This window comes from Salvelinus namaycush, chromosome 15, assembly GCF_016432855.1.
Source record: "Salvelinus namaycush isolate Seneca chromosome 15, SaNama_1.0, whole genome shotgun sequence".
Lineage (NCBI taxonomy): Eukaryota > Metazoa > Chordata > Actinopteri > Salmoniformes > Salmonidae > Salvelinus > Salvelinus namaycush.
The window spans coordinates 36,470,997-36,498,180 of NC_052321.1; the positions used below are offsets into that span (position 1 = coordinate 36,470,997).

At 42.8% G+C, this 27,184-nt stretch overlaps 1 protein-coding gene across 2 annotated transcripts in view; it reads left to right on the forward strand.

The window, feature by feature from the left end:
- Positions 1-1,038: 1,038 nt before the first annotated feature.
- LOC120060483 (synaptosomal-associated protein 23-like) overlaps positions 1,039-27,184 on the forward strand; it is a 38,271-nt gene continuing 12,125 nt past the window's right edge. Inside the window, exon 1 of one of the 2 annotated variants that reach the window (XM_039009834.1) lies at positions 1,039-1,102. The gene's annotated coding sequence lies outside the window, so the exon portion shown is untranslated. Of the gene's footprint in view, positions 1,103-19,010; positions 19,118-27,184 lie in introns of those variants that run through there. The other variant, XM_039009833.1, reaches the window with a different exon arrangement.

The window sequence follows — 27,184 nt, forward strand, 5'->3', positions numbered from 1 at the left end:
ATGTGCAGTACATAACGCACCTACGCCTGAAATACTTGGGAAATATCTGTGGCTAACAGTTCAAATGCAAAGAGATCCAATAACAACGTTTTCAGTAGTCTCAAAGGTAGTGGAGAGATCATGAAAAAACATGTCAACCATGACTCATGCATGCCAGTCTGCAATCCTCCTCTCCAGTTAGGAACATTTTCCCACATTCTCAGCAGATTCAGCAAATACATTTTCCCCTGAAGCTGCTCTCTTCTCGTTTTCATCTGGATCCCCCACCCCAACCTCTTGGCAGGCAGTCCTAACGTAATCATATCTTAGAAAGCTTTGTGCATGTATCAAATACTATTCATACATCATATGTTTGCTTTAAAACAATCATGTGGCCAAGGGCGGGTTATCTTTGACACAAGCTTTTCAAAAACTTTAGCAAAGTTAGGATTGTTCAAATAGAGGTACACAACCAAAACGGTTGCTGAATTAGTGTCTTCTCTTAGGCTTAGAAAAGAAAAGAGGGCGAGGCCTTGAGCCCCGAGTTGCATAGACTAAACATCTGTCTATTTAGTTTGGCCTTCAAGAACAGATTGTTTCTACTACAGACCCAGCAGATCTTCTAGTTCTACAACAGATTGTTTGTACATACCCAGCCAGCAAATGCTCCGGTTTCCTTAGCGAGAACAGCTGTTTTCATAATTATTTTGTTTGGACGCCAAACCTATCCCTGCCGCAGTCACACACAACTCTACTGGAACAATCTATGTTGGTAGACTGAGAACTCCAAGTCCTTCTCTCTTTTCGCCAATATCCTTCTTCTATCTTTTCTATTTCACAATGTGTTCCTACCCTAAATCTGTATTTCTCATGCTCCAGTCCAGCACAGTTTGCAAGAAGTTAGGTGACAGGAAAAGTATTCTTCTCTCTCTGTCTCTCTCTCTCTCGCTCTGTCTCTCTCTCTCTCTCTCCCGTTCCCCCTCCCCTCTTTCTGTGTGTCTCTACTTCCTGTCTCTGTGAACTGCAGTGCTGTCAAGAAGAGGTAGCTCAGGGTGGTCAGCCTGCCCTCCCCTTCCTCTGTCCTCTCCTCCACTCCTCCCCCCTTCATACAGCTATCCTTCAGGTATGTCAGTTTTAGTTCTATACCTACCCTCTCTTCTCTTCTTGTCCCACTTCTCTCTCTCTCTCTCTGTCACTCTTAGTTCCTCAACAGTCACATCTGGTTTTTTCTTATTTTCTCTGTAAGGAGTTTGGAAACTAAAACTATAATACAGCGTTACGTCTTGATTTGGTTTAGCACGAAGAAGAAGGCGTGTTTTAGCATAAACAGATCCAGATGCCGACCCCTTTAATCCCCCCTCAAACCCAGATCCAGACACGGGGAATGTAGGGTATAGCATGTGGTCGGTTTCACAGCTGCTAGCGCACACACTGCACAATGCCATTCTTATTCCCCCCTTCTTTTATAACCTGGATCTAGACTTGAAACTGTAGTGAAATGCAGGGTATGCAGGGTTTCACTGCTAGTGCACAATGGCATTCCCGCTTCTCTATCTAGCCTGAAACCCAACTGAATTGTTCACTCTATCTACAACGTTTCACTATAATATAACGAAGCAATTAAATGTACATCTTTTCTACTCCTCATCTCAATCCTTACTTCTGACCAAACACGTGCAACATATTCCTGAGTTGCGTATGTCTATGAACTGCATACTGTATTGGGAAATCAATGACTAAACAGATCCCTGGCCATAGGTGTCTTGTGTTTGTAATGTAGGCTGCAGTTCATTTAAATCTTCGCCAAATGATGGTGTAAAACTTTTTGGAGTTTCAGCCAGTGCGATTACTTTGATTGTTTTTGAATGAGCTGTCACTGAAAATCTAACTGAAATCTGAACAAATGATTTTCCTCTTTTTGTTTATGTAACGCAAGAGCGTAGCGGAGCAGATGCTTCCTGTTAGCAGAGTGTGTGACCTCTTCTGGGCAGTGAGAGAGAGAGAGAGAGAGAGAGAGAGAGAGAGAGAGAGAGAGAGAGAGAGAGAGAGAGAGAGAGAGAGAGAGAGAGAGAGAGAGAGAGAGAGAGAGAGAGAGAGAGAGAGAGAGAGAGAGAGAGAGAGAGAGAGAGAGAGAGAGAGAGAGAGAGAGAGAGAGAGAGAGAGAGAGAGAGAGAGAGAGAGAGAGAGAGAGAGAGAGAGAGAGAGAGAGAGAGAGAGAGAGAGAGAGAGAGAGAGAGAGAGAGAGAGAGAGAGAGAGAGAGAGAGAGAGAGAGAGAAATGGACACACTCAAACAGAGAAAGAAGGAAAGAGTGTGAGAAACAGATACTACACAAAGGTTAGAGACTGAACCACAGGGAGCTAGTGCACCATGTGTGATCATTACAGTACGCAAGTTCCCTCTGAAATACATCACTTTAAATTAAAGGGCAATTCCATGTGAGCATAGTCCGAAAATACTTTTGGTATCACATACTGTATTGTTCTGGCAAATCTCACATAATAACGTAATTGGGAGAAAGGATGTTTAACATGCATTTTACATTTGTATCACACCCATTTTTTTGAAAATCATGACAAAAATAGACATTTTAGGCTCTTTTTAGTTATAAAAATGGAAAAACAAACACCGCTGCCAAAAATGTAACACGTCTTTTGGAGGGTCCGTAGAGTGGACCATCAGCTGTAGGTGTCACGGATCCCTCCGGAACTGTGTCATTACGCACACCTGGTCCCTATTCCCATTGATTAGTAATTGTATAAGTGTGATCTTTGTCCGTTGGTGGTGGGAGTACCTGCGCTGTCAGGTACTCCCACCACTAGCAGGCGAAGGGGGCGAAGGGGCAGGTTTCGGGTCGAGAGCCAGATCCGGTCCCCCGGTGCAAACACCGGGGCCTCACTGCGGTGGCGGTCGGCGCTCGCCTTCTGCCGCCTCACGGCCCGTTGCAGGTGTACATGGGCGGCGTCCCAGGTCTCTTCCGAGCGCTTAAGCCATTCGTCCACCGCAGGAGCTTCGATCTGGCTCTGATGCCAAGGTGCCAGAACCGGCTGATACCCCAGTACGCACTGGAAGGGAGAGAGCTTAGTGGACGAGTGGCGGAGTGAGTTTTGGGCCATCTCTGCCCAGGGGATGAACGCCGCCCACTCCCCCGGCCAGTCCTGGCAATAGGACCTCAGAAACCTACCCACATCCTTGTTTACTCTCTCCACCTGCTCGTTACTCTCGGGGTGAAAATCTGAGGTGAGGCTGACCGAGACCCCCAGACGTTTCATGAACGCTCTCCAGACCCTGGGCGTGAACTGGGGACCCCGATCAGAGACTATGTCCTCAGGCACCCCGTAGTGCCGGAAGACGTGAGTGAACAGGGCCTCCGCAGTCTGTAGGTCCGTAGGGAGACCGGGCAAAGGGAGGAGACGGCAGGACTTAGAAAACCGGTCCACAACAACCAGGATCGTGGTGTTGCCCTGTGAGGGAGGAAGATCCATCAGGAAGTCCACTGACAGGTGTGACCACGGCCGTTGTGGAACGGGTAGGGGTTGTAACTTCCCTCTGGGCAGTTGCCTTGGAGCCTTGCACTGGGCGCACACCGAGCAGGAGGAAACATAAACCCCCACGTCCTTGGCCAAGGTGGACCACAAGTACTTCCCACTAAGGAAACGCACCGTCCGACCGATGCCAGGATGACCAGAGGAGGGTGACGTGTGGGCCCAATAGATCAGACGGTCGCGGACAGCAGACGGAACGTACAGGCACTATGAACGCCAAAGAGGGATCCGGATGAGCCAGCACGGGAGCCGAGGTAAACAGAGCCTTCAGGTGACCAAAAGCCCTGTCCGCCTCAGCCGACCACTGCAGTCGCACCGGTCCCCCCTTCAGCAGTGAGGTAATGGGAGCCGCTACCGGTCCAAAACCCCGGATTAACCTCCGGTAGTAGTTGGCAAACCCTAGAAACCGCTGCACTTCCTTTACCGTGGTGGGAGTTGGCCAATTGCGCACGGCTGAAATGCGGTCACTCTCCATCTCCACTCCTGAAGTGGAAATGCGGTACCCTAGGAAGGAGACGGACTGTTGAAAGAACAGACATTTCTCAGCCTTGACGTACAAGTCATGCTCCAACAGTCGACCAAGCACCCTGCGCACCAGGGACACATGCTCGGCGCGTGTAGCGGAGTATATCAGAATGTCGTCGATATACAACACTACACCCTGTCCGTGCAGGTCCCGGAAAATCTCGTCAACAAAGGCCTGGAAGACTGATGGAGCATTCATCACCCCATAGTTTTCTGAGGTGGTACTAAATGCCGTCTTCCACTCGTCGCCCTCCCGGATACACACTAGGTTGTAAGCGCTCCTGAGATCCAATTTTGTCAAGAAGTGCGCCCCGTGCATTGACTTGATCGCACTGGCAATGAGAGGCAGCAGGGTAACTGTACCTCACTGTGATCTGATTGATACCCCGATAGTCAATGCACGGGCGCAGACCTCCATCCTTCTTCTTCACCAAAAAAAAAAAACTTGAGGAGGCAGGTGAAGTGGAGGGCCGAATGTATCCCTGCCCCAGGGATTTGGAGACATATGTTTCCATAGCCGCCATCTCCTCCTGTGACAGAGGATACACGTGAGTCCTGGGAAGTGCTGCGTCTACCAGGAGATTTATCGCACAATCCCCCCGTCAATGGGGTGGTAATTGAGTCGCCTTCTTCTTACAGAAGGCGAGAGCCAAATCGGCATATTCTGAGGGGATGCGCACAGTGGAGACCTGGTCTGGACTTTCCACCGTAGTCATGCTTAGTGGAGCGGTGGCCTCCCTCATCAGCCCTGACCCTAATGGTCGACTATCTAGGGCCTCCACAGGGAAGGGCATATCTACAGGAACAAGGGGGATCCCTAAACTATGAGCAAATGAACGGTCAATAAAATTCCCAGCTGCGCCTGAATCTACGAGTGCCTTATGCTGGGAATGCGGGGAAAACTCAGGAAATTTAATTAACACATACATGTGAGCAACAGGGGGCTCTGGGTGAGCCTGCTGCCGACTCACCTGGGGTGACACGATAGTGCCCTGCCTTCTGCCTCGACTCCCTGAGGAACCCCCCCAGCACCGACCAACAGTGCCCTCTGCGGCCACAGATGGTGCAGGGAATGGCCCCTTCTTCGGTCGCCCTAAGTGCAGCACCTCCCAGCTCCATGGGTGTCGGAGCGGAGGTGCTGGGGGATGGAACTGACAGGCCCCAATCCGGACGTCCGCGGGTAGCCAGCAGGTTGTCCAGCCGGATGGACAGGTCCACCAGCTGGTCCAACGTGAGAGTGGTGTCTCAGCAGGCCAACTCCCAACGGACGTCCTCGCGCAGACTGCACCGGTAGTGATCGATCAGGGCTCTGTCGTTCCATCCCGCACTGGTGGCCAGGGTCCGGAAGTTCACCTGTGCGTAATGGTCCAACGCCGCGTCTCCTTCACTCCATACGACGTTGGCCCACTCCAGGGCTTTGCCTGAGAGGCAGGAGACGAGGGCGGACGCGCTCCCACGTCCCGAAGGAGCCGGGTGGACGGTCGCCAGGTAGAGTTCAAGCTGGAGGAGGAACCCCTGGCATCCGGCAGCCGTCCCATCATACTCCCTCGGCTCCCGAGCGAGCCGAATTCCGCTGGGACCGGGTGAAGGAGGGGTGGACAGTAGGACCTGCTGTAGTGGGGCTGGTGGAGGCGCTGGACGACCTCCTCCTCTCTCCCAACGATCCATTGTCTGCAGCATGCGATCCATGGCGGTGCCCAGATGTTGCAATATGGTCGCGAGCTGCTGGATGCGCTCCTCTATCGCCACAGGGAGGGCGTCTGCTCCTGCTGCTCCATTCTAGGTGAGTAAATCTGTAATGTGGTCTGTGTGTAGCTTGTGTAGAGGAGTCAGGCGCAGGACAGCAGATATGAGTAAATAAACGTAATTTACTCAAAATAGACAAATATAATACAATAAAGCGAGCCCACATAACGTACCATCTTACAAACAAACAATTACTCACAAACAAACATGGGGGAACACAGGATAAATAATGAACAAGTAATTGGGGGATTGAAACCAGGTGTGTAAGACAAAGACAAAACAAATGGAACATGAAAAGTGGATCGGCGATGGCTAGAAGGCCGGTGACGTCGACCGCCGAACGCCGCAAGAACAAGGAGAGGGACTATGGCGGAAGTCGTGAGGCTGCCGTAATTTGTGCTGAAAAAAAAACTATTACGTATTCCTGTGCCTGTCTCCCAAATCTCTTCATACCAGCGTGACAATAGGAAAGATAAAACTTGGACATGAGGATATGGAACTACAACAGGACGTGACTTTATTCCAGGACATGCTACCACCATCTCAATTAGTTCATGTGACACAGATGAATTTATAGACACAGGTCTGGAAATAGTAATCAATGATGAACATCCAACTATCATCCTTACTCATGCCTCCTGTTAGACTATGATCCATGAACCGTACATGGAACAGACAACATCTTGGTGTCATTATAGTCCTTATAGTGTGCTCTAAAATAGACAGTATGTCTATATTCTGGAGAAAAACGTTTTTATTTTATTTTATTCAGCATGAAAAATATTATCATTAATATCTCAAAATTAGTCTTATTTATTTAGCTTATTTTTTTAAACAATATACTCTTCAAACACATCACATTTACAGAGAGGGCTCTCTGTTACTTATCAGAAATTATCAATTTTATACATAAAGTTGAAGTCGGAAGTTTACATACACCTTAGCCAAATACATTTAAACTCAGTTTTTCACAATTCCTGAAATTTAATCCTAGTAAAAATTCCCTGTCTTAGGTCAGTTAGGATCACCACTTTATTTTAAGAATGTGAAATGGCAGAATAATAGCAGAGAGAAGGATTTATTTCAGCTTTTATTTCATTCATCACATTCCCAGTGGGTCAGAAGTTTACATACACTCAATTAGTATTTGGTAGCATTGCCTTTAAATTGTTTAACTTGGTTCAAACGTTTCGGGTAGCCTTTCACAAGCTTCCCACAATAAGTTGGGTGAATTTTGGCCCATTCCTCCTGACAGAGCTGGTGTAACTGAGTCAGGTTTGTAGGCCTCCTTGCTCGCACACACTTTTTCAGTTCTGCCCACACATTTTCTATAGGATTGAGCTCAGGGATTTGTGATGGCCACTCCAATACCTTGACTTTGTTGTCCTTAAGCCATTTTGCCACAACTTTGGAAGTATGCTTGGGGTCATTGTCCATTTGGAAGACCTATTTGAGACCAAGCTTTAACTCCCTGACTGATGTCTTGAGATGTTGCTTCAATATAGCCACATCTTTTTTCTTCCTCATGATGCCATCTATTTTGTGAAGGGCACCAGTCCCTCCTGCAGCAAAGCACCCCCACAACATGATGCTGCCACCCCCGTGCTTCACGGTTGGGATGGTGTTCTTCGGCTTGCAAGTCTCCCCCTTTTTCCTCCAAACATAACGATGGTCATTATGGCCAAACAGTTCAATTTTTGTTTCATCAGACTAGAGAACATTTCTCCAAAAAGTACGATCTTTGTCCCCGTGTGCAGTTGCAAACCGTAGTCTGTCTTTTTTATGGTGGTTTTGGAGCAGTGGCTTCTTCCTTGCTGAGCGGCCTTTCAGGTTATGTCGATATAGGACTAGTTTTACTGTGGATATAGATACTTTAGTACCCGTTTCCTCCATCATCTTCACAAGGTCCTTTGCTGTTGTTCTCGGATTGATTTGCACTTTTCGCACCAAATACGTTCATCTCTAGGAGACAGAACGCGTCTCCTTCCTGAGCGGTATGGCGGCTGTGTGGTCCCATGGTGTTTATACTTGCGTACTATTGTTTGTACAGATGAACGTGGTACCTTCAGGTGTTTGGAAATTGCTCCCAAAGATGAACCAGACTTGCGGAGGTCCACCATTTTTTTCTGAGGTCTTGGCTGATTTCTTTTGATTTTCCCATGATGTCAAGCAAAGAGGCACTGAGTTTGAAGGTAGGCCTTGAAATACATCCACAGGTACATCTCCAATTGACTCAAATTATGTCAATTATCCAATCAGAAGCTTCTAAAGCCATGACATCATTTCCTGGAATTTTCCAAGCTGTTTAAAAGCACAGTCAACTTAGTGTATGTAAACATCTGACCCACTGGAATTGTGATACAGTGAATTATAAGTGAAATAATCTGTCTGTAAACAATTGTTGGGAAAATGACTTGTGTCATGCACAAAGTAGATGTCCTAACCGACTTGCCAAAACTATAGTTTGTTAACAAGAAATATGTGGCGTGGCTGAAAAACGAGTTTTAATGACTCCAACCTAAGTGTATGTAAACTTCCGACTTCAACTGTATATACGTTGACATTATAGGTCATTAACCAATCACACTCCTTCTGTAGGCTTGAACTTTCAGCAAATCACCAGCAGAGGGAGTTCCCTTTAAATCCAATTTCCCATTCACCGTGCTGGTGGTGCTCATAAAATGTATCAACACTTCAAAAGTAGCAGAGAGCTCACTCTGGCAAACCAGGAGAAATTAGGAGACAGGAGAACATTAGTTATAACCCTTTTAGTTACATTGTACTTGTAATGTAACAATCTTTAACAACCCTCTCTGTAATTAGTGTTGTTACAATTTACCCAGGAGCAAGCAACTTAACCCATTTGTAAAAATAATAATAATAATAGTCCCAGACATGCCACTATGAAAATATTGTGCCATTAGTAACCCTAACATGTAATACATTTTGCTGTTAGCCCAATGCCCTAACACCCACTTGCCAATACCTTAATATTGATACAATCAAGTACCGATACATCCATATCCTACCCTTAAATGCCCTATTTCTTATTCATAGACCCCAGTTCCTTTGCCAATACACCACATCCCTCTTACTTGCCTATCTCAGCCCTGTTACCCACTTTCCTTAGCCTGTATTCCTCAAGTCACCAACAGTAACCTGTATCCAGCTATTCACTGTACACCCCAACCCTGTTATTTGCATATCTTAATCCCATGCGCTCTGACCTGTATATGCCAATCATTTCATAGATAAACTCAGAGTACAGTGGTATAACACATGTACCACATCCCCATTTACTTTTTTTCCTACCACAAACTTGTTGCCAGAAATGATTTGAATGGGCTATAAATGTCAATCTGGACTCATTACCTGTATGAACATTGTGTATCCCTACACCCCATTACTCATATAAACCAGATAAATCCACGGGCATACTCATATAAAACAGGTCCACCCCAGTGCTCAAGCCTCAACATTCATGAAAACCAGGTCTAAACTTGTGTACACCTGCACATGTAACCCCATATAGATTTCTTTTAAACTGGTCTACTGCTATATGTCCCCCCAAATTGTCATAAAAATAGGTGTACTTCTGCATTTCAGCCCCAATATTCATACAGACCAGGTCTACACCTGTACTTCAGCTCCAATTTAGCTACCTACAAAGTCTGCACCAGTGCTTGAACCCAATTAGTCAACTAATCCAGGTCTAAATGTGCCAAAGCCTGAATACCCATAAGATGTAAACCAGGTCTACCACTTCACCTCAACTCCAGTAGTCCTATAAACCAGGTGTACACCTTTGACTGAGTCCCAATACTAATATAAACTAGATCTACACCTGCATATAGCAGCACAAATAACGATACAAACCAGGTTTACACCTGCGGTTATGTCTCAATACTCTGATAAACTAGGTCTACCCTTGTGACTATACAGCACAACTCACATTAACCAGGTCTATGATTGTGCAAGAGAGACTAAATAAACCTATTGAAATTAAATATTTGTTAAGTTATTACACTAATTCAATGTACAGTCGTGGCCAAAAGTTTTGAGAATGACACAAATATTATTTTCCACAAAGTTTACTGCTTCAGCGTCTTTAGATATTTTTGTCAGACGTTACTATGGAATACTGAAGTATAATTACAAGTGTCAGGGGCTTTTATTGACAATTACATGAAGTTGATGCAAAGAGTCAATTTTTGCAGTGTTGACCCTTCTTTTTCAAGACCTCTGCAATCCGCCCTGGCATGCTGTCAATTAAATTCTGGGCCACATCCTGACTGATGGTAGTCCATTCTTGCATAATCAATGCTTGGAGTTTGTCAGAATTTGTGGGTTTTTGTTTGTCCACCCGCCTCTTGAGGATTGACCACAAGTTCTCAATGGGATTAAGGTCTGGGGAGTTTCCTGGCCATGGAAACTCAAAATATGATGTTTTGTTCCCCGAGCCACTTAGTTATCACTTTTGCCTTATGGCAAGGTGCTCCATCCTGCTGGAAAAGGCATTGTTCGTCACCAAACTGTTCCTGGATGGTTGGGAGAAGTTGCTCTCGGAGGATGTGTTGGTACCATTCTTTATTCATGGCTGTGTTCTTAGGCAAAATTGTGAGTGAGCCCACTCCCTTGGCTGAGAAGCAACCCCACACATGAATGGTCTCAGGATGCTTTACTGTTGGCATGACACAGGATTGATGGTAGCGCTCACCTTGTCTTCTCCAGACAAGCCTTTTTCCGGATACCCCAAACAATCTGAAAGGGTTTATTCTTCAGAGAAAATGACTTTACCCCAGTCCTCAGCAGTCCAATCCCTGTACCTTTTGCAGAATTTCAGTCTGTCCCTGATGTTTTTCCTGGAGAAAAGTGGCTTCTTTGCTGCCCTTCTTGACACCAGGCCATCCTCCAAAAGTCTTCGCCTCACTGTGCGTGCAGATACACTCACACCTGCCTGCTGCCATTCTTGAGCAAGCTCTGTACTGGTGGTGCCCCGATCCCGCAGCTGAATCAACTTTAGGAGACGGTCCTGGCGCTTGCTGGACTTTCTTGGGCACCCTGAAGCCTTCTTCACAACAATTGAACCGCTTTCCTTGAAGTTCTTGATGATCCGATAAATGGTTGATTTAGGTGCAATCTTACTGGCAGCAATATCCTTGCCTGTGAAGCTCTTTTTGTGCAAAGCATTGATGACGGCACGTGTTTCCTTGCAGGTAACCATGGTTGACAGAGGAAGAACAATGATTCCAAGCACCACCCTCCTTTTGAAGCTTCCAGTCTGTTATTCAAACTCAACCAGCATGACAGAGTGATCTCCAGCCTTGTCCTCGTCAACACTCACACCTGTGTTAACGAGAGAATCACTGACATGATGTCAGCTGGTCCTTTTGTGGCAGGGCTGAAAGGCAGTGGAAATGTTTTTGGGGGATTCAGTTAATTTGCATGGCAAAGAGGGACTTTGCAATTAATTGCAATTCATCTGATCATAACATTCTGGAGTATATGCAAATTGCCATCATACCAACTGAGGCAGCAGACTTTGTGAAAATGTATATTTGTGTCATTCTCAAAACTTTTGGCCACGACTGTACTATATGGGTCTATACATGGTCAATTCTCCCTAAAATATTACTTTTTAAAGTCAAAACCATTGATTTAAACATATGTAAAGGCTAAGGGATAGATTGAAATTTACATGATGGGTACCTGGAGGAAAATGAGGGAAGGTCATGCTTTTCAATTTCAGTCAAGGGGAGTTAAGTATTTTTTTTATCTAGTCCAGGGGAGGGTCATGTAATTTGTAATGGATGAAATGTAAATATTTATCAGTGTTTTAGAATTTGTTGCTTATTAGGCTATATAACTGTTAAATTCAAATTGAGGGGGTATGAGAGGGTAAGCCATAGGCCTACTTTATTTTCAAGAAAATGCCAAAAAGCACAGGCCTTGTTAGTTTAATATTTTGAAGAAAATGAAACAGATCAGATGATTTATGCTAGAAACAAAAGACCTGGGAAAGACGCCAAAGTATATGGGGATATCATTGTTTTGTTTCCTTGACATTCAGAGGCTGAGCTACAACCTTCTTTAGCCGAGGAGACTGGAAAAATTGACTTTGCTTGGGAACTAATCAGATTATGTCACTATCAATTGATTAAGCCTTTCACTTTCTGTACAATAGAAGATGTTTAAACCCAAACAGCATTTAGGGTGACCTTCTCTCATTGTGTTAAGCCACGGAAGAATAGTAGCCAGTAGCTAAAGTTGATATTTTTCTGCGTCAGTAGGCCTACTCTGTCTGGGGTGGAAAGATAGGCCTAACTTTTGTTTGAAAGTACCATGCTCAGATTCCTAATGAAGTCTCAGGTTTAATTATTTGCAAACAAGACACACTGATTTGGCAGTGAATAAATATGATAAGATGAACACCTAGGCCTATCTCTCTGTCCATTCTTATCCTGTAATTTCCGTAATATGTGTGGTATTAAAAAAAGATTCTGCTAATATGTCAAATTATGTGGAGTTGCATGAAATGTTAAAAAGGCAATTTTTTTCTCTCTGACCTGCAAATATGATGATTCATGCAATGTTTTTACTATATAGATCTTTCCACCCTACTCTTGTCCAAGGTGGTCTGCAAACCCACAACCTTCTGGCTTGCAGCCCTACGCACTATCAAAATTCCTGCGTTGCCATGTAATGTTTTTCAAGAAGAAGAAGAAGAGATTATGAAACTGTACTACTAAGGCTCTGGTCTGTACTACAGTAGCTCTGGCATTGGAGTCAACATGGGCCAGCATTCCTGTGGAATGCTTTCGACAAGAAGTCCATGCCCCGACGAATTGAGGCCATCCTGAGGGCAAAAGGGGGGTGCAACTCAATATTAGGAAGGTGTTCCTAATGTTTTGTACACTCACTGAATATAATAAGTTAGAGCCACTGTATTTTCCCATGGGTCACAAATGTGACTGCTAAGGTATTTTCATATACAGTACAGTGGCGACGTGTCATTCAAAATTAGCTAATAAAGTCGCTTACAAACATGGTCTCTTTCTTGAGTAAGGCAGCTCCAAAATGCAGGTGTTTCAGCCTAGCTCAGTGCTTTCTGTGGTGGAGGGGCAGCCAGTGGAATATACAGAGCGTAGGCGTTGGTAATATTCTCCAGCGCCGTGGTTGGCTCACTGTTCTGTCACTCATGGGACACTAAGTCACTGCAGAATCTACAGGGAGAGGTAGGCAGTTCAAGCCCCCTTGGGTGCTGCCATAGATTTACATTAGAAGTGTCCAGCCAAGAAGGCTGTAGGTCATTGACCACAGATACAATGACGTCAAATCACGTTATATCTACCAAAGCTTCGATTGGACTGATCATGTTACTTTCAAAATCTTATCTAGCAGGCTAGACAAGCAGTCATCATCATGAATCACGTCGACAATCTACTGGCAAATCCTTTTCAAACCTTGTTAAATTATAGATAAAAGGTATCCGTACTCATCGGCCATTGGACATAAATGTTACACAACAAGTCGGAAATCGCATATTCAACAATGAGTGGTTTGGAAGGAATCAGTGGCTAACTGCAAGCATTGCAAAACAATCACTATTTTGCTTCCCCTGCCTGCTATTCGGTGGAGAGGGTGTGTGGTCCAAGTCTGGGTTTAAGGACTTAAAACATCTGTCTGAAATGGTCTCTTTTCCAAGCTTAAAGGGATTAACATTCACAACACCATGGAACAGAAAAGGTTGAATACATTGGCCATGCTGTCAATCCAGCATGACTTCTGCCGCATTCAAAACAACTGGAAACTCGGAACTGGGAAATCTCAGACTTCAGTGAGTTCAAGACAACTAGGAACTCTGAAAAAAACGAGCTCAGACTGGGAAAATACATTTAAAATGGTCATCCAACTCGGAATTCCAAGCCGGCAACTCAAGTCTCTTTCTAGAGCTCTGACCTGAAGATTACTGACGACATGATTCAACCTTGTTTTTTTCAGAGTTCCCAGTTGTCTTGAAAGCCCATTCGATGACAAAATTTGCCCACAAAAAGAACCTCCTCACCAACTTCCTGTTCAAGTGAGACAAGCACAACAACGGTGAGTCCAAAAATGTCTTGTACGCTGCTGCATAAACTAGCTCACGTGCTTTTCTTCACGAGAAGGGGATACTACATAATGTTGTTGTGTCTGTAACCATGTTTGACAGTCTCTTCTTATTCAAATATTTGTTTTCAACAAAAAGTTCAGTAATAGACCCATGTAATTCCAGTTGATATTGCAAGGGTTGTTGTCTGTGAGTTGGTATATTGTGTACATAAAAGTGAATCCTCGTGATTGTATTTTCCTTCCTTTTTAGACCACATAGGCCAAATAAAATAATTGGTAGGCTAACCGCATCTCTCTCTCTATCTCTCTCTCCTCTGCTCTCTCCTCTCCTCTCTCCTCTCTCTCTGTGTGTGTGGGGGGTGGGTGACCTAAAGAAGAGTAAAGTTAAGGCCTCAACATCTTGCTGAATTTCTCTGAACTAACATCTATCTGAATTTCTTTTGGTGTCCATTTTGAAAGTGCTGAATGAATAGGCCTATCTCGTCGCAGCTCGTTTGGTTGCACTTGCTTATACTTAGAGCTAAGTGTTAATGATATAAGAATAAAGATTATGAATATACTGAACATTAATGTAATAATGTTTGTGTATGGTTCAGAAGTCAAAACTCATGTTGGCGTTCGTTATTACTGAAGGACAGTGTGATTCTTATCGACATACACAAATCCACAAGGAGTCAGTAGAAACCCCATTTGTTTAAGCAAGTCAGCCATATCAGCTATGGTTTTAAAAAGGCAGTAAATGAGTTTGAATGAGCGGTCTCACTGCCAGACAAGGCTCCACTGATAGCCAGGTGTAGCAGTGGTAAGGATTCACTCCATGGTGCTGAAAACAAAGCTCCACTGTTGGGACAGCTTTATGTAGACCCGAACAGTTTCTGGGCAACGCTTGTTGCCGCTATAGTGCAACTAATGTATTGTTTAGTGTTGTGTTGTGTCTGAGTTTGCACCACCAAGATTTACATGCTAAAGTCGCCACTGGTAACAGTTGATAACATATATTTTCAAACTATTCTTAAGAAAAATATAAATGCAACATGCAACAGTTTCAAAGATTTTACTGAGTTACAGTTCATATAAGGAAATTGGTCAACTGAAATAAATCAATTAGGCCCTAATCTACGGATTTCACATTTATTAAATGTTTTATTCAACCTTTATTTAACTCGGCAAGTCAGTTAAGAACAAATTCTTATTTACAATGGCGGCCTACCAAAAGGCAAAAGGCCTCCTACGGGGACGGGGGATTAAAAAAGTAATAAAATACAAATATAGGACAAAACACACATCATGACAATGGAGACAACACAACACTACATAAAGATAGACCTAAGACAACAACGTCGCATGGCAGCAACACTTGGAAACACAGCATGGTAGCAACACAACATGACAACAACATGGTAGCAACACAACATGGCAGCAGCACAACATGGTAGATGCACAAAACATGGTACAAACATTATTGGGCACAGACAACAGCACAGGCCAAGAAGGTAGAGACAACAATACATCACGCAAAGCAGCCACAACTGTCAGTAAGAGTGTCCATGATTGAGTCTTTGAATGAAGAGATTGAGATAAAACTGTCCAGTTTGAGTGTTTGTTGCAGCTCGTTCCAGTCGCTAGCTGCAGCGAACTGAAAAGAGGAGCAACCCAGGGATGTGTGTGCTTTGGGGACCTTTAACAGAATGTGACTGGCAGAATGGGTGTTGTTTGTGGAGGATGAGGGCTGCAGTAAATATCTCAGATAGAGGGGAGTGAGGCCTAAGAGGGTTTTATAAATAAGCATCAACCAGTGGGTCTTGGGACGGATATTCAGAGATTACCAGTTTACAGAGGAGTATATAGTGCAGTAATGTGTCCTATAAGGCGCATTGGTGGCAAATCTGATGGCCGAATGGTAAAGAACATCTAGCCTCTCTACCTGCCGATCTATAAATTATGTCTCCGTAGTCTAGCATGGGTAGGATGGTCATCTGAATCAGGGTTAGTTTGGCAGCTGGGGTGAAAGAGGAGCAATTACGATAGAGGAAACCCAAGTCTAGATTTAACTTTAGCCTTCAGCTTTGATATGTGCTGGGAGAAGGACAGTGCACCGTCTAGCCATACTCCCAAGTACTTGTATGAGGTGACTATCTCAAGCTCTAAACCCTCAGAGGTAGTAATCACACCTGTGGGGAGAGGGGCATTCTTCTTACCAAACCACATGATCTTTGTTTTGGAGGTGTTCAGAACAAGGTTAATGGAAGAGAAAGCTTGTTGGACACTAAGAAAGCCTTGTTGTAGAGCGTTTAACACAAAATCCGGGGAGGGGCCAGCTGAGTATAAGGCTTTATTATCTGCATATACATGGATGAGAGAGTTTCCAACTGCCTGAGCTATGTTGTTGATGTAAATTGAGAAGAGCGTGGGGCCTAGTATCGAGCCTTGGGGTACTCCCTTGGTGACAGGCAGTGGCTGAGACAGCAGATGTTCTGACTTTATACACTGCACTCTTTGAGAGAGGTAGTTAGCAAACCAAGCCAAAGACCCCTCAGAGACACCAATACTCCTTAGCTGACACTCAAGAATGGAATGGTCTACCGTATCAAAAGATTTGGCCATGTCAATAAAAATAGCAGCACATGACTGGACAGGGGTGCAGCCATGGATGGGCCTTGGAGGGCATAAGCTCACCACTTGGCAGCCAGGCCCAGCCAATCAGAATCAGTTTTTCTCAACAAAATTGCTTTATTACAGACAGAAATACACACAGTTGAAGAAGCCGGATGTGGAGGTCCTGGGCTGGCGTGGTTACATGTGGTCTGCGGCTGTGAGGCCGGTTGGACGTGCTGCCAAATTCTCTAAAATGACGTTGGAGGCACCTTTTGGTAGAGAAATGAACATAACATTTTCTGGCAACAGCTCTGGTGGACATTCCTGCAGTCAGCATGCAAATTGCATGCTCCCTTAATGCTTGAGACATCTGTGGGATAGTGATATGTGACAAAACTGCACATTTTAGAGTGGCCTTTTATTGTCGCCAGCACAAGGTGCACCTGTGTAATCATCATGCTGTTTGATCAGCTTATTGATTTGTCACACCTGTCAGGTGGATGGATTATCTTGGCAAAAGGGAAATGCTCACTACCAGGGAGGTAAACAAATTTGTGCACAAAATTTGAGAGAAATTTCGGGGATGTTTTATTTCAACTCATGAAACATGGGACCAACTCTTCACATATTGCAATTATATTTTTGTTCATTGTAGATATATTTTGCTATGGAAGGTTTTTCATATGGCTGAATTCCTCTGTGTAAACTAAATCAGAGAACAAAAAAATAAGCTAGCGGACGTCATTGGCTGCTATTATAGCCAGTTAGCTAGCCAACTTGCCAGTAGCTACAAGTCAAAAAGACTGTAACATAGCTGTAAAGATTGTGCACCACAACTCAATATGACAATATATCATAGCTAGCTACAGTGCATGCGGCAAGTATTCAGACCCATTGACTTTTTCTACATTTTGTTACGTTACAGCCTTACTCTAAAATTGATTCAATTGTATTATTTCCTGATCAATCTACACACAATACCCCATAATGACAAATAAAAAACAGGTTTTTAGACATTTTAGCAAATTTACTAAAAATAAAAAACAGAAATATCACATTTACATACGTAAGTATTCAGACCCTTTACTCAGTACTTTGTTGAACCACATTTGGCAGCGATTACAGCCTCAATTCTTCTTGGGTATGACGCTACAAGCTTAGCACAACTGTATTTGGGGAGTTTCTCCCATGCTTATCTGCAGATCCTCTCAAGCTCTGTCAGCTGGGATAGGGAGCGTTGCTGCACAGCTACTATCAGGTCTCTCCAGAGATGTTCGATCGGGTTCAAGTCCAGGCTCTGGCTGGGCCACTAAAGGACATTCAGAGACTTGTCCTGAAGATGGGTGTACTTCTGGAGGGTTCTCCCATCTCCACAGAGGAACTCTAGAGCTCTATCAGAGTGACCATCAGGTTCTTGGTCACCTCCCTGACCAAGGCCCTTCTCCCCCGATTGCTCAGTTTGGCCGGGTGGCCAGCTCCAGGAAGAGTCGTGGTGGTTCCAAACATCTTCCATTTAAGAATGATGGAGGCCACTGTGTTCTTGGGGACCTTCAGTGCTGCAGAAATGTTTTGGTACCCTTCCCCCGATCTGTGCCTCGACACAATCCTGTCTTGGAGCTCCATTGACAATTCCTTTGACCTCATGGCTTGGTTTTTGGTCTGACGTGCACTGTCAACTGTGGGACCTTATATAGACAGGTGTGTGCCAAATCCACCAAAGTCCAGTCGAAAGTTAGTTAAACAGGAAAAAATGACCTAAAACTAATGTTACAAAAGGTAGATTCTTCGTGGGTAGCTAGCAACCAATTATTTGTGGCTATCTAGCTACCTAACAGCAGTAGCTAGCCAGTTCACCTTATTGAATTACTATGGGCTTGCGATCTACGCACACTACAGCGGGTATTGTAGGCAGGTTAACATGCCAAAATGAACACAGTATGTATTTATTAACATATCAAGATAAAATATTGTAATCAGGCTACATATGAGATGTGAATGGGCAAAATGTCATTCCGAAGTCAGAGTGTATTTTCTCTCGCTTCAGCTCAAATAGTGGCCACCATTGATTTCAATACATTTTGCTTGTTTTTTACATGGTTGCATCATAGTTTTGTGCATACTTTCTGTTGAAGCTTGCATACTTTTATTTCCCTTTTGACCTACATTTATTACATGATAGACAATCTGGGGAAATCAAGTGTCAAACAAACAAACATGAAGATGGCTTGCTAGAGGCAAGCAACCAAGGGGGAGCCTCACTAGACAATCACACTATTATTGGAGACAAACACCAACCCGTTCCTGCTTGGTAGGCCTTCATCAGCCAAAAATGATACTGTTTTTAGCCGGGGGGAGACTGAAATATAAAAATAATAAATATAAAATATGTTTGGTATATAATCCACGTGTCATTGTAATCAAATATCAGAACAGTAGCTACAAATGTTGCTGTTAAGGTGTGATCCAACGCATGCGCAAATCGCCTTCCTCCACTTGTGAAATCATATGACAGGACATGCGCACCATCGACACTCAGTCCATTTCAATGAATTTCAGAAATTGCAAAGATCACATACGGAAAACCTGAAGAAGGAGTTTTTCTACTTGGGAAGCTTAGCAGTAAGTAGCTTTCATTAAGAAGACAACCCTTTGTCATTATGTGTTCTTCCATCAAATTATCCTCAGTCGGGGAGTTTTATGCAACTTGTCTGTGTTGTGTGAGAGGAACTAGCAAACCTAGCTGGATTCCACTGCTAGCGGATCTAACATTACTAGTAGTATGCTGTGTTGGGCTAGCACAAAATACTTAATTACAGGAAGACGTTAACTAGTTAGGTTAGACAAAAACGAGTAAAGTTTGTTAGTAATGCTTTTAGTGTGTCGGAACGAAGTTTAGAGCATTAAAAGTTACTTAAAACTGTCACCAACTTTTTTTTGCTAACTTCGCTGGGTGGGTATAATTTGTGGAACGTTCCAACAGGAATCTGTTCCAAAAACGTAAGTACAAGGTTGCCAACAAACAACGCATAAAAAGTAGCAACGGCATACAAACCAAGCTAACTAGCTGCCGAATAGGCATCAACTCACCACGTAGCTTATTGTTAATGTTTGTCCATAGGCAACCAGAGTGAGGACAGACATTTTTCGGAATAAACGTGGTGAGTGAAAAACAATGAAATAGCCCACTCCCTATCCGGTATCTTATTCTGCCGCTATACAACTTTGTATGCGTTGTTTGTTGGCAACCTTGTTATTTACAAAGTTTTTGGAATAGATTCCTGTTGGTACGTTTCACAAATGATACCCACCCAACTTCGCTAGATAGCTCACTTTTGCTAGACTACCTAACAACTCCTTTGGTGGTTGGGTGTCTGTTTGCGATCACCTTGTTACAGTACAGCTGGCCTAACTGTACTTGTAAACCTTGTCAGCTGATGACCAAGCATGTCCAGGTAGTCACACTGTAACTGTAGCTAACCACAATGAACTCATACATGAATATCAGCACAGACACAGCAGTGGAATCACCCACATTGCTACAAGTTTGCAGATAAATGATTAACAGGTGTCATGATCATGAGGTTATGTGTTTGAAATAGAGGTCGACTGATTATGATTTTTCAACTCCGATACTGATTATTGGAGGACCAAAAAAAAAAAAAAAAAAAGCCGATGCCAATTTTTATATATATTTGGAATAATGACAATTACAACAATACTGAATGAACACTTATTTTAACTCAATATAATACATAAATAAAATCAATTTAGCCTCAAGTAAATAATGAAACATGTTCAATTTGGTTTAAATAATGCAAAAACAGTGTTGGAGAAGAAAGTAAAAGTGTAGTATGTGCCATGTAAAAAAAGCTAACGTTTAAGTTCCTTGCTCAGAACTTGAAAACTGGCGGTTCCTTTTTACATGAGTCTTCAATATTCCCAGTTAAATTTTAGGTTGTAGTTATAGGAATTATAGGACTATTTCTCTCTATACCATTTGTATTTCATATACTTTTGAGTATTGGATGTTCTTATAGGCACTATAGTATTGCCAGCCTAATCTCGGGAGTTGATAGGCTTGAAGTCATAAACAGCGCTGTGCTTCAAGCATTGAGAAGAGCTGCTGGCAAACGCAGGAAAGTGCTGTTTGGATTAATGCTTACGAGCCTGCTGCTGCCTACCACCGCTCAGTCAGACTGCTCTATCAAATATCAAATCATAGACTTAATTATAATAAACACACACAAATACGAGCCTTTGGTCATTAATATGGTCAAATCCGAAAACTATTGTTTCGAAAACAAAACGTTTTATTCTTTCAGTGAAAATACGGAACCGTTCCACATTTTATCGAACGGGTGGCAACCCTAAGTCTAAATATTGATGTTACATTGCACAACCTTCAATGTTATGTCATAATTATGTAAAATTCTGGAATATGAAATGGTCTTCACACAGTTCGCAACGAGCCAAGCAGCCCAAACTGCTGCATATACCCTGACATGAATGTGCTTTTGTTAAGTGATCACCCGTTTGTCGAAGTAGGCTGTGATTCGATGATAAATTAACAGGCACCACATTGATTATAAGCAACGCAGGACAAGCTAGTTAAACTAGTAATAGTGTCAATCATGTGTAGTTAACTAGTGATTATCTTAAGATAGTTTTTTTATAAGTTAACTTTAATGCTAGCTAGCAACTTACCTTGGCTCCTTGCTGCACTCGCGTAACAGGTGGTCAGCCTGCCACGCAGTCTCCTCATGGATTGCAATGTAATCGACCATAATCGGCGTACAAAAATGCAGATTATCGATTGTTATGAAAACTTGAAATCGGCCCTAATTAATCGCTCAACCTCTAGTTTGAAACTATTGTATTGCCATCAAATGATATGTTGACCAATGGATAACTACTGAATGTAACATTTTAGTTAAGTGGGTTGATAGTTTTATGTACTTGTTGACAAAATGAGCTAATTCTGATTATTGGCATAATTACCAACTAATTAGAACTTTTACCTGTAAAGACTTTTACATTTGTTCTGATATGGGATATGAAACCCACAGCTAAATAATTATACTCAACAAAAATATAAACACAATTTTACTGAGTTACAGTTCATATAAGTAAATCAGTCAATTTTAAATAAATTAGGCCCTATTCTATGGATTTCACATGACTGGACAGGGGTGCAGCCATGGGTTGGCCTTGGAGGGCATAGGTCCACCCACTGGGGAGCCAGGCCCAGCCAATCAGAATGAGTTTTTCCCCACAAAATGGCTTTATTACAGTGGTGGAAAAGTACCCAATTATCATACTTGAGTAAAAGTAAAGATTCCTTAAAAGAAATTGAAATTCACCCAGTAAAATACTACTTCAGTAAAAGTCTAAAAGTATTTGTTTTTAAATATACTTAAGTATGACAAGTAAAAGTGTAAATCATTTTCTAATTCCTTATATTAAGAAACCCAGATTGCACGATTTTCTTTTCTTTTTTTCATTTACATATAGCCCGGGGCACAATTCAACAGTCAGACATAATTTACAAACAAAGCATTTTTGTTTAGTGAGTCTGCCAGATCAGATGCAGTAAGGATGACCAGTGATGTTCTCTTTATAAGTGTGACAGTTTTCCTGTCCTGCTAAGCATTCAAAATGTAACAAGTACTTTTTGGTGTAAGGGAAAATGTAAGGAGTAAAAAGTACATTATATTCTTTAGGAATGTAGTGGAGTAAATATTGTCAAAAATATAAATAGTAAAGTACAGATACCCCAAAAAACTACTTAAGTTGTACTTTAAAGTAGTTTTACTTAAGTGCTTTACACCACTGCTTTGTTACAGACACAAATACTCCTCAGCCCCTCTAGATAATCTCGCAGGTGATGAAGCTGGAGGTCCTGGGCTGGCGTGGTTACACGTGGTCTGCGGTTGTGAGGCCGGTTGGACGTACTGCCAAATTATCTAAACCGACGTTGGAGGTGGCTTATGGTAGAGAATTTAACATTTTATTCTCTGGCAACAGCTCTGGTGGACATTACTGCAGTCAGCATCCCAATTGTGCGCGCCTTCAAAACTTGAGACATCTGTGGCATTGTTGTGTGACAAAACTGCACATTTTAAAGTGGTCTTTTATTGGCCCCAGCGCAATGCACCTGTGTAATGACCATGCTGTTTAATCAGCTTCTTGGTTTGCCACACCTGTCAGGTTAATGGATTATCTTAGCAAAGGGGAAATAATTACTAACAGATGTAAACAAATGTGTGCACAACATTTTAGAGAAATTAGCTTTTTGTGCATAAGGGACATTTCTGGGATTAAAAAAAATAAATAAAATTCAGCTCATGAAACATAGGACCAACACTTTACATGTTGCATTTTTAATATTTTTGTTCAGTGTATTAGGCATTATAAGAAGGTGGTGAGAAATTGATCAACTTTTCTGTTCTGGTCATTTTTACCTGTCTTGTACTAGATGTCTCAATTCACTTGGCAGACGAATGCATGGACAGGTAGTGCCATATGCTACCTCTGTGTGTAGCTATTGTCATACGACATTGTCAGCATGAACAACCTAGGTATGAAGGAACGGAACGGAGGGATGTCATGTGGCAGTCGTTGAAACCTAACCTGGAGGAACTGGTTTGAGTAGAAGAGCAGGAAATGTGTGTCCCTGTTGTGTCGTGGAGGCGTGTATGGATCAGTAGGCTAGGTAAACCACTACAGTAGTCGGGCTGTATGGAGTGGAACGGTGGAAAGATGAATAGGTATGTACAGTAGATTATTTAATTGCAGTTAATCCTCATTGTTGTCATAATCATAAATATGTGTGTGTGTGTGGTGTATTGCTGCTGGGTGTAGTGTGACAACGTATTTTTATGGTGTGAGATTGAGGACCATTGGTGGATCATAGGGTGATGTAGCAATAGCCTATGTGTTAGGCTTACCATAGAAAATGAGCAGCAGGGTCGTTCCGTGTCATTTCAGCAAGCCTTGACACCCACCATCCGGAAGCATTATTTTGTTGAAAAATAATTTGATCTCTGAGAAATTAAGTGAATTGATTGCACCCAAATTGGCCATTTAAATGTATAGGATTCATATAATATTAAATCATTTTAGTGTCTAACATCCTATTTGGACCAAACTTTTTTTTTCTAACAATGGGTCAGACATGAGGAATCAAAAGTGGTCAAAGGTCATTCCACACTTCATATCCAAATAATCTATAAGTAACATTGTTGAGTTACACAATACATTTTTAGATCCTTTAGGATGATTTGGACATGAATCGTGACGATGCTAATATAGGTACCGTTGACAAAAATGCTGAGAAGTTACCATTTGAAACAGTGGCCAGGTATACAACCAACACATGGGTTTCTGTCATACCCGAAGGGTATCCTACTCAGGGTTTTCTCAAGCTAACCAGCTTCAGTTAGCTTTACATTCCAGCTCACGCTTCATCCGCACTACGACGGTGGATATTGATCGTCCGCCTGCCTCTAAATCTAGCAGGCTAGAGAAGGGGGGAAAATACGATAGGATTTACCTAAACATACAGTGGGGTCTGAAATCGACACCCTTGATAAAGATCAAAAATTGACTAAAATACTGAGATATATTGTTTGCTCAGACAAATGGGGAGATTATATTAATTTGTGCTAATGGAATTGCTCAAAGAAAGATGTTGTTTCGGAAGAAAAGTGTACTTACTTATGCCTGTGATATGTGGTTGTCCCACCTAGCTATCTTAAGATGAACACACTAAGTAACTCGAAGTCGATCTGGATAAGAGCGTCTGCTAAATGACTCAAATGTAACTGTGCGTGCATGTCGCACATCGAATGGGAAACTCTTCATTGATACAACGCTGAAACATCAATGCAGTGCTACATTTTTAATTTGTGCCGAAATCAAAATGAAAAAAGTTACCTTGCAAGTTCAGCAGCCTATAGTGTGAAATAGGCTTTTAGAAGTGCTGTCTTTAATTTATTACTAATCGTTAAAGAGATACTTCAGTATTTTGCCAATGAGGCCCTTAATTAACTCGTGGATACCATGTTTATGTCTCTGTGTCCAGTATGAAGGAAGTTAGAGGTAGTTTCACAAGCCAACGCTAACTAGCATCTTAAAAGAATAATCATCTAATAGCAAGAACACCACCATCTAGTGGTCAGAACCTGGTAATATTAGGATGTAGAATGGGACATAAAACCCAACAATTTAAATGACTAATTTCTCAGAACGGGGGGAGACATCACCAAATTCACTGAGAACACGTTACATAGGATGAAGAAACAATACTTTGAGACGCAGCTACACACTACTTGTCAAACAGAAAACTGATACTATATACTCATTGTCAATTTGGGTGCAAATAATTAGGTTTATTTCACAGATATTATATTTCAACAAAATAATGTTGCAGGAATGCGAATCTTATCTGTTTCTAACAACAGAAATGATTTCAGAAAAATCTGAGATGGTGGGTGTCGATCCTCTTTCTTGTGCTTTTTGAAGTGGAACGACCCAGCACTCTGAAGAGTGAGACATTTCCTGTCCGTCTGAAATGTGCTGATGTGTTAAGTTTGAGATGGTATGCGTTCTTAAATTTGAGATGGTATCTTTACAGGAATATAGCCTCTCATTTTTTGAATCCAACTTGAAGTTCAGCATTTAGGCCAACAATATTTAGGGAAAGAATATAGTGTGAAATAGGCTTTAAAAGGGCTGTTTTTTATTTTATTACTAATCAGTAATACTTCGGTTTGTTCTGAAATCATTTCTGTTAGAAACTGGACAGTTTTCTCACTCTCTTAATTCAGACTCTCTTAATTCAGACTCTCTTAATTCAGACTCACTCATGGACACTCTTACTGACAGTTGTGGCTGCTTTGTGTGATGTGCTGTTGTCTGTTGCCCAATAATGTTTGTACCGTGTTTTGTGCTGCAACCATGTTGTTGCTACCATGCTGTGTTGTCTTAGGTCTCTCTCTATGTAGTCGTGTGTTGTCTCTCTTGTGGTGATGTGTGTATTGTCCTATATTTATATTGTATATATTTGTAATTTGTTCTTAACTGACTTGCCTAGTTAAATAAAAGTACGCAGTTAGGCATGTGAAAAGTCAACTCAACATCACTAACAGCCATCCACTTTCCCTGTTTTTGTAGTTCTGTGTGTGTTGGGAAGAGAAGTTATAGTTCAGGGGTTATTGTAAGAACAGGAAATAGTTACTCTAAGCAGGTCCAAAGGTAAAGGGGGGAGCAGGAGAGGTAGAGTGAGCACGGGGGGGGGGGGGGAGTGTGTCCTGAGAAATTAGTTTTCAGGTAGTGTACTTGTCAGCTGAGCCCTAGACCCTTGATAGGTCTACATCTAGGGCTAGGCTATTTCTGCTGGTACAAACTGTCAGTCCCCCTCTGGTACCAAAACATCTTAATTGCAGCGGTGTTCCATCAAAGAGCTGGTCAGCATTTCACACATGAACCTTGAACAGAACATACTTTTGGTCATGTAGTGTATGTGGAGACCTGCTCGTCGAACATCTCATTCCATATTCAGGTGTTCGATTTAGTTGAGATTAGGCCTGTGTGCAGGCCAGTCAAGTTCTTCCCCCACCGATCTCGACAAACCGTTTCTGTATGGACCTCGCTTTGTGCACGGGGGCATTGTCATGCTGAAACAGGAAGGGGCCTTTCCCAAACTGTTGGCTCAAAGTTGGATGCACAGAATTGACAGATGATTTTTACGTGCTTCAGCACTTGACGGTCCCGTTCTGTGAGCTTGTGTGGCCAGCACTTTCCGGCTGAGCCGTTGTTATGCTTAGAAGTTTCCACTTCACAATAACAGCACTTACAGTTGACAGGGGCAGCTCTAGCAGGGCAGAAATTTGGCGAACTGACTTGCTGGAAAGGCGGCAATCCTATGACGCCAAGTCACTGAGCTCTTCGGTAAGCCCATTCTACTGCCAATGTTTGTCTATGGAGATTGCACAGCTGTGTGCTCGATTTTATACACCTGTCAGCAACAGGTGTGGCTGAAATGGCCAAATCAACTCATTTGAAGGGGTGTCCACTATATATACACACAAGTATATCTTCTGCTGCTTTTCTCAAATGCAATCCACAGGGAAAGTGTTGTGATGTCATGTGAGCCATTAAACACTCTGGCTCAGTTCCAATATCTATGCTAGTTTAGATATTGGAACACACTAAAACATGTGACTAAAACCGTCTCTCTCTGTCATAACGCAGTGGAGGATCCAGTGCAGCTTGTCAACACCAAGTGTGACATCCAGTGCTAATGTGTTCCTGACTGTGGCTGCCCTGTTACAATGGTGCCAAAACGCATGATCCTCATTTCCTTATCAAGCTCTCCTTATCGCCAGCCTCCTCATTGTCAGCATGCTTTCTGCTTAACAACACCAGGCCATAATGTCACTGACACGGAACTCGCCTACTGCTGTTTCCTTTTCCATTTTCCACATTCCAACATTGGGCTGGCAGGAAAAGAATCAAATTTGTTTAATGTTTTGCATAATTTCCCTTTTATGTAGGCCTAAGTCAAACAACGTTGTTTATGAAGTTCCATAGTATGCCATTTCTGTCCGCAAACTTAAATGGTACCTTTTCAGACCACTTTAAAATGTATATCTGTGAACCTGATACATGACTTATGACCCCCCC